Source organism: Nicotiana tabacum, chromosome 11 (genome assembly GCF_000715075.1).
Source record: "Nicotiana tabacum cultivar K326 chromosome 11, ASM71507v2, whole genome shotgun sequence".
Classification (NCBI taxonomy): Eukaryota; Viridiplantae; Streptophyta; class Magnoliopsida; order Solanales; family Solanaceae; genus Nicotiana; species Nicotiana tabacum.
Genome location: NC_134090.1, coordinates 70281074 through 70289746, shown reverse-complemented (window position 1 = coordinate 70289746; position 8673 = coordinate 70281074). Strand labels below are relative to the sequence as shown.

The 8673-nt window shown below is 33.4% G+C and overlaps 1 long non-coding RNA gene across 3 annotated transcripts; it reads left to right on the top strand.

The window, feature by feature from the left end:
* Positions 1-16: 16 nt before the first annotated feature.
* On the top strand, positions 17-5102 carry LOC107767946 (uncharacterized). Of its 3 annotated transcripts, none has more exons than XR_001644039.2 (3): positions 69-300; positions 1549-3084; positions 3332-5102. It is a non-coding gene; the product is annotated as an uncharacterized LOC107767946 (long non-coding RNA). The 3 variants fall into 3 exon arrangements; XR_001644038.2 differs by having other exon boundaries at positions 3248-5102; XR_012696598.1 differs by lacking the exon at positions 3332-5102 and having other exon boundaries at positions 17-300; positions 1549-3230.
* Positions 5103-8673: the final 3571 nt, after the last annotated feature.

The following is an 8673-nucleotide window of genomic DNA, read 5'->3' as shown; positions in this document are numbered from 1 at the left end:
AACCCAATAACTAATTAACCCGGCCCAAGAGACTCTCAATCTGGTGACCCGACTCCACCTCTCTCGTTAACGCCTAAAAATCCCAACTTTAACCAACCTCCCAACAGATTTTATTGTACCTTGTTGAAGAATGGTTCTTTGACACTTTCGCAAAAAGATCCGTTCTTTAACGTTATTTAGCAAAAATCCATTCCCTGGCAATAAAGATCGCTTCTTTTTATAATTATGGATTTTGGCTTAATTAGCCGTGCTTCAATTGAATCTTTTCTTCAACCCTACTGTAAGATCTGTTTCAGAAAGGTGAAAACAAGTTGATTTTGGGTTCTGATTGTTACATGTTTTGTTAATCTTATTTAGATTTTGACTTTTAAGATCTATTCAGTAATTCTAGTTCTATGCTATTTTCCTGAGTATCTGCTTTGTTTTCTTTGAAAACCTTCTCTAGTATTGACAAGATCTGAATTTCTTTTCTTACACTTAGCTTTTCATTATTCTAACGTAATCAAGAACATATATTTAAGATCTGTTTTGTTGAAGATCGGTTCTTTTGCAAAAAAATCCGTTTTTTTGGCAATTCTGGGATTTTGCTTGATTAGCCTATCATGTTCTTCGATTGATTTTTTCTTCAATTTGCTGTAAGATTATTCTCTTTTTTTGTGTTTTTCTTTTTGGATTTCTGTTGTGACTTCTAAGTTCTATGCTATTTTCCTAAGCATCGGTTTTACTTTCTTTGAAAACCATTTCTAGTATTGATAAGATCTGAATTTCTTTCTTTGTGCTCATGAAGATTATTACACTTAACTTTTCTTACTATAGCGTAAACAATTACAGATTTTTATTGTATCTTGTTGTAGTTGAGAAACTCATATTTTCTTCTTTGAAAATTGGTGCATATCTGATATAATGAGAATATTTCCCTTGACTTTCTAATGCTATAAGTTTGAACATACTAAACATACAACTCAATGACCATATTATGCTTATGGGTCATGATAAAGCTGAAAGTTTAAGCTGTTTACTAATTTCTGTAAATAGGTATGAAAAAATCAAAATCAGTTTTCTCCATTAAGGTTGGTTTTCCTCATCTGCTGCTTGTCTTTCCTTTCCGCTTGTACCTGATGAGTTGCCTTGCTCCTTCAAGAAATTTTCCTTTTGCTCCTTCAAGAAATTTTCCTCGTGCTCCTTCCAGAAGTTTCTTTTTTCTTCCTTTAGAACCTTTACTGGGTCTCTGGATTTACCAAAAATATGATGAATCTCCATTGACATATATAGAAATACTCAGAGTAGTATATTGTGGACCTAGTAGAAAACTATATCATTCTGTGCTTATACAAGAATACAATAAAATCATAGCATATGTTATTTTAATCTTAAAAAAAAACTGCAGAACAACAAAGAATATTTTCCTTTGTATTAAAAAAAGAATAGTGTCTTTTTTTTTTTGGATTACATTAGAATATTTAACCAAATGGAGCTTGTGTTGAGTGCCACTTCCTTCCCAAACAGAAATTCTCCTTATTTAGTCCAGCTGCTTTAAAACCCTTGTAGGTAGTAGGGAAAAGGGGCATGAAGTAAGCTGGGATGCTGGCCAAGATGCTGTTAATTAGGGTCAACCTGCCACGGGGAGATGTTATTTCTGCCACCTATGGAGAGAGATATTGTCCTTTTTCTTCACTATCCAAGTCTTGTCCTCAAACTTCAAATCTTCTGGTATTTTTCAATGTAGTCAATAAATCTGTTACTGTTCTTTTTTCTGCTAATTAGTAACGTTCCTCCTTTACTGTTTGTGGTAATTCTTTATACCATAAACCTACACTACCTTGCATTGTTCCATGCAGAATCCTTGTGCTCTTTAAACATCCACTTCTTCCTTAAGATGTTTTATTTAGTTCTAATTTAGAATACGAACCAATTAAGGACAAAGAGCAATAACCTTACCTCAAGAATTATATATGAAATTTGATAAAGTACAAAAGGCAATAACAAAGTCTAGAATTTCAGTACAAAGAAGAATAAGTTATGCAGGTAGTAGAACATTAAGAATAGGATATAAAACCTTAAGGGATAGAACAAGGTTTTTGATCTAACTAAAAATAATATCATTGAAGTACATTGAACCATCTTACTTCTTCTTTTCGTAGACCAGCATGAAGATTCTTCTATCTGAATGGTCGTGGAAAAAGAAATGTTTGCCCAAGCTGAAAGATAAAAAATGTTGAGTTATTAGTCCAGGACATGGTGCTTTCGGGATACTGTTACACTGTCTGCATAATAGAGGTGTCATTGATAACTTGAGAGTTCAATGTTGGTAGTTAGCAAAGTATAGTGTTGCGACTAATTTTTTTTTAAGTTCTGGAAAACATCCAATTGAAAAAAACAATTCTTTTCCAAAAGTTTTTCAGTGAAACAGTTGTCCATAGATTCGTTGTTTTTCAAAAGTACTTGGAAGTGTTAAGAAAGCTTATACGTTGCTTGTGCTGTTTGGGGTGTACATGTATATGTCATTATGTTTCCTCTCCTGCAAAATTCAAATGTTAGTATGCCTTTTGTCTCTGTTATTTTTTTAAAAAAAATTTCTGTTGAGAGAGTTTTACCTCTTCAACTGCTTCAACCAGGGCTTTGATCAGTCTTTTATCTTCATCTCTACTAGTACACTACAAACAAAGTTTGAAAGAAGTTGTTAGATTCAGAGTAAGTCAATATTACTCAAAGCTTAAAAAGCAGATACTTGCGGATTTTTCCGCTCCCTTAATGTCTTCTTCAAAAATCCTCTGGAACTCAGTCCATTTAAGTTTTATTAGCGTATCCTGCTAGGGGCTAATAAGAGGAATTGCTGTTTGAGTTAGAGCAAAGAAGGAACCAAAGAATTCTAAAGAAATAAAGCAGAAACGTGCAACAAGAGGAAGAAGAAACCGGTCTTAGATGGAGTACGTGTAAAGTTTGGGTCTGTTTTGGCTGTTGGGGTTTGTCTTGGCTGTTTTGCAGACCTCTAAATGGAAAATCTTACCAGTGCTGGTCTAAATGCGGGAAAAGATGACTAAACAGGTTGCTGAAGAGGAGGCTCTTCATGAATGTGAATGGCAGGTATGCATGAAAGCAGAACTATATAGCATGTGTAAACAACCTATCTATCACATTTGCCCTTGAAAAAAATTCCCAGGAACAAAATTTTGGTTTTTCTTTTTGTATCTTCTTTTTGGTCAACTGTTTGATTGCATTAAATTGATTTATACCTGAACTGTTCTAGTGGATAGGCAACCTTAAGCACTAGCAGAATCTTCTCTGGAAAGGTCGTTTGAGATTGATCACGAATGTCAAACCCCATTTTCAGGGACTTAGTGTTGTCAGCAAGTTCACGCCTCCACTGATCAACCCGGTTCACCATATCCTTTCCAGTTGTTAAGTTCCATACCCGTTGCAGTAGTAGTCTGAAAATGCATAATATATATATATATGTTAGTCAAAAACTCCCTAACATTTACAATTAGGAAAGCTCTGATTATGCCATTACAGTAGAATTTTTGCAGCGTTCCCTTGATGATGAAGTTGTCTGGAACAGTGACATTAGCCAGAAACTTGTCTATCCTGTAAGCACAAATGTTTGAATATTCAACAACAGATCTAGAACTGAAGCAAAAATGGGTACCCATTTGTAAAAATAAATAAATATGAAATGGTAACAGAAAGGGATTGTAAAAATCAAGATTATAAACGGATCTAGCTTAAATACAAATGGGTATTGTTAAAAAACAAGATATAAATACATTTTGCATTGTCTTGTTAACGTAGATGGGTAAAAACACAATTATGGTTAACCCAAAGGGATTGTAAAAATCAAAATTATGAACAGAACTAGCTTAGCACAAATGGGTATCGTTAAAAAACAAAATTATGAACAGAACTAGCTTAACACAAATGGGTATTGTTAAGAGATAGTAAGATATAAACACATTCAGCAAGTCTGTAAACGTAAATGGGTATATACTATATACTAACAACAAAATTATAAAATGGTAACATAATTTGGCAAGCAAATTTAGAAAGAGAATAACCTGTTGACAATGTTCCTTTCGTAAAAGTAAAAATGTTCACGATCGATGTGGTAGTAAACAGGAATATCCAAATCCATTTGGGGAGCAGCAGTTAGGGCAATGGCACAGGGTAGGGTCTTTTCCCAGATATTCTCTTTGGGAACGATGGAGTTTCTCGGGTCCCCCAACACGGTACCTTTATAGTGGTGCCCACGGAAAGTACCTGTTGGCCGTATTCACCCGTTCCTTAGGGTGTATATTTCAACGAAAATATCGCTCACTCTTTTTCATTTCTTATGTTTATAATATTGACCTAAAATATAGAATTCCTCTCTAAAAATTTGTGTTAAAATCAGTCACTACATATTTGTATGGCTGGTCCTAGTTTAAGGTCTGAGTAGTAACTTCTCTAGCAGGCTAAACCACATTGATTAATTTCTCACTTCTTGCAAAGGATAAAGATAAAGTAAAGATTTCAAGATTTTGTGCTTTTAACGTGAAAAGCGCTTTGTGGAGATATTAGTTACTCTTTGTATGGAAATTTTATGTTTTCAGCTAAAAGAAAAGATCATATGTACTATTGAGTGTGCAATGGGCTTAAAGTTAAACAGGAGTTGTATAATAGGGGGTATTTGCATCTATACCCGTTTTTTGGGTCACGTTTTAACTTGTGCACGCTTTGCAAAAAAAATTGTAAGCGTACCTACTTTTTTGCGTAACTTCAGCATACGAGGCTGAAGTACCAAAGACAATTATGCAAAACTTCAGCATTCTAGTAGACGGGCCTGAAGTAGCAAAGGCAGTGCTGAAGTTTTTTTTTCCTGGATAAGATGCTGAAGTTATTTAGTTCATTTGTAAAAACTTAAGCACTAAAATAGCTGAAGTTTTTTTTGTCCTGGATTAATTAGTTTTGTCATAAAGCTTTTTCAAAAACTTCAGCAGAAGATGCTGAAGTTATTTAGTTCATTTGTTAAAACTTCAGTACTATATAAGCTGAAGTAACATTTTGTAGGAAGAGTGGAATATAAACTTTATTTCTTTCGTTATTAGTAGTCTTATTGCTATTTTCCACGAATGTTCTTTCGGATACAACCAACGAAAAGTTCTACCAATGTGGTTGCCAGAATTCTGATTACTGTGTCCCCTTTTCACAGTTTCGTCACACTACTAGAAATCCGGAAAAAAGCGACAACAAAAAGCGATCAAAGTTGGTCGCTTACAGGTCAAAAAGTGCCAAAAAGTGTCCAAACTGGCTTGGTCGCTATTTTGCTGGTCCCTTTACCTTAGAGACCAAAATTGGTCGCTATGGTAAAAAGACCAAATATTCCGGGTTTTTTAAATATAGAGACCAACTTTGGTCACTTTAGTATTTTAATAATATAATTTAAATTACTTTTTTTAATTTATTATTAATCAAAATATAGCGACCAACTTTGGTCTGTAAACCAAATATTATATTTTAAAATCTGAAAAATAGCGGCCAAAGTTGGTCGTTTTTTTTTTAATTTTTTTAAACATAGGCGACCAAAATTGGTCGCTAATTGCAAGAATTTAATTATTTTTTAAACATATTTTTTAGAAATTATTTTTTTAATAGAATAGCGACCAAAGTTGGTCGCTTTTTAAGAAATCTGGGCTAATTAGCGGCCAACCTTGGTCGCTATTGCCCAGAAAATATTTTTTTAATAAGAAAAGCGACCAACAAACGACCAAAGTTGGTCGCTTTTTTTGGAATAATTTTGGCAGAAACTGTCTGTTTTGGCAGCTATACCACCTGCCAGCATACCAAATTTCCTATTACAACACAACAACAACAACACAACAACAACAACAACATTAAACCAACAAAGTATAAAGTTTAATAGAACTAACACATTAAACTAACAAAATTAAGTTAACGCTTATTACAAGCCCATTCGAAAACTGGTTCTATTGTCTAGTTCAAAGTATATAAAGTACTCAAGGAGTGTTCTTTCAGCATCCTCGTCCGAAAGTTGGTTGCCTCGCCCGACTCATTGGGAGTCTGACTGCGTATGAATTCCTCCACGTCATCAGTGAAGCGAACCTATAAGAAAAATTATATTGAATTAGTATTTCAAAATTTATATAAAAGTAAATCAAAATACTTAATGAAAAGTAAAAAACTTACATGTATAGTTGAGGCTCGGCCCTCGACCCACCTTTCTGGATCAGTCTCTTTCTTCTTCTTTACAATACGAGTCTCATTGAATAACTCATCTTGCTTCATTGGCATCATAAAGCTGTCTGGTGGCTTTGGTGATTATCCTCGTGGTACTATTACTCGGGATGAACTTGGATACAGAGAATAACTTGGATACAGTACCTGACAAGGTGTGTCTTTGATCAATTGTTGTTCTCATTAGCGACAATGATGATGAGAAGACAATGACATGTGTTTCAAACAGTGATGGTGTAGGTAGGAATTTAACATTTCCTAAGCAGATAAAAGAAGATGTTATAGAGGAATTCTCTACTTCATTTTCCAAGAGGAAAAGAAGTTTAATTGAGAGTGACAAGGTTGATGGTAATGAAAAGTTGTTCGTTGCTCATGACAATTCACATAAAACGGGGATCATAAGACTCTGTGATGACAAAGACGAAAGGAAGTTTTATTCTCAACATTCTTCCAAGTCTGATCCGTACAAGCTTAATGAGATTGGTGATATTTCTTCGGATTCAGAAAATGAGTTGAGTGACAAAAGTAAGGAAATGCTAATCAAAAGAATTAAAGGTAAAACGTTTTTCTTGGAAGAGAAGGATGCTGAACTTTGCATGAACGTGATATGTGCACTTTATAGGCAACAGATTTCTCCAAACTTCTCTTGATTAGCATTTCCATAGTTTAATTCTTTTGATTAGCATTTCCATACTTTTGTCACTCAAATCATTAGCTGAATCCGAAGAAATATCACCAATCCCATTAAGCTTTTACGGATCAGACTTGGAAGAAAGTTGAGAATAAAACTTCCTTTCGTCTTTGTCATAACAAAAGAATTAAAGGTAAAACGTTTTTCTTGGAAGAGAAGGTGCTGAACTCTGCATGAACGTGATATGTGCACTTTATAGGCAACAGATTTCTCCAAACTTCTCTTGATTAGCATTTCCATACTTTAATTCTTTTGATTAGCATTTCCATACTTTTGTCACTCAAATCATTGTCTGAATTCGAAGAAATATCACCAATCCCATTAAGCTTTTACGGATCAGACTTGGAAGAAAGTTGAGAATAAAACTTCCTTTCGTCTTTGTCATCAAAAAAGAATTAAAGGTAAAACGTTTTTCTTGGAAGAGAAGGTGCTGAACTCTGCATGAACGTGATATGTGCACTTTATAGGCAACAAATTTCTCCAAACTTCTCTTGATTAACATTTCCATACTTTAATTCTTTTGATTAGCATTTCCATACTTTTGTCACTCAAATCTCACAAAGTCTTATGATCCTCGTTTTATGGGAACTGCCATGAGCAATGGACAACTTTCCATTACCATCAACCTTGTCACTCTCAATTAAACTTCTTTTCCTTTTGGAAAATGAAGTAGAGAATTCCTCTATAACCTCTTCTTTTATCTGCTTAGGAAATGTTAAATTCCTACCTATACCATCACTGTTTGAAACACATGCCATTGCATTCTCATCATCATAGTCGCTAATGAGAACAACAATTAAAGACCCACTCTGCCAGGTACTGTATCTAAGTTATTCTTGGTGAAAGTTCCATTGCATGTCTAATAAAGTCATCAACCCCTTCTACAAAATCCTCCCGCAATCCTAAATTTCAATTCATATCCACAAAAGTTCAATTCATATCCTAAAGGCTCAATTCATATCCTAAAAGTTCAATTCATACACAAAAATTTCAATTCATATCCTAAAGGTTCAATTCATATCCTAAAAGTTCAATTCACTAAAGGTTCAACTCATATCCACAAAAGTTCAATTCATATCCTAAAATTTCAATTTATAAACTAAAATTCCAATAAACGAAAAGTCCAATTCATATCCTAAAGGTTCAATTCATATCCTAAAGGTTCAACTCATATCCACAAAAGTTCAATTCATATCTTAAAATTTCAATTTATAAACTAAAATTTCAATACATAAACTAAAAGTCCAATGCATATTCTAAAGGTTCAATTTATATCCTAAAGGTTCAACTCATATCCACAAAAGTTCAATTCATATCCTAAAATTTTAATTTATAAACTAAAATTCCAATTCACATCCTAAAGGTTCAATTCATATCCTAAAGATGCAACTCATATCCACAAAAGTTCAATTCATATCTTAAAATTTCAATTTATAAACTAAAATTTCAATACATAAACTAAAAGTCCAATTCATATCCTAAAGGCTCAATTCATATCCTAAAAGTTCAATTCATACACAAAAATTTCAATTCATATGCTAAAGGTTCAATTCATATCCTAAAGGTTCAACTCATATCCACAAAAGTCCAATTCATATTCTAAAGGTTCAACTCATATCCACAAAAGTTCAATTCATATCCTAAAATTTCAATTTATAAACTAAAATTTCAATACATAAACTAAAATTCCAATTTATATCCTAAAGGTTCAATTCATATCCTAAAGGTGCAACTCATATCCACAAAAGTTCAAT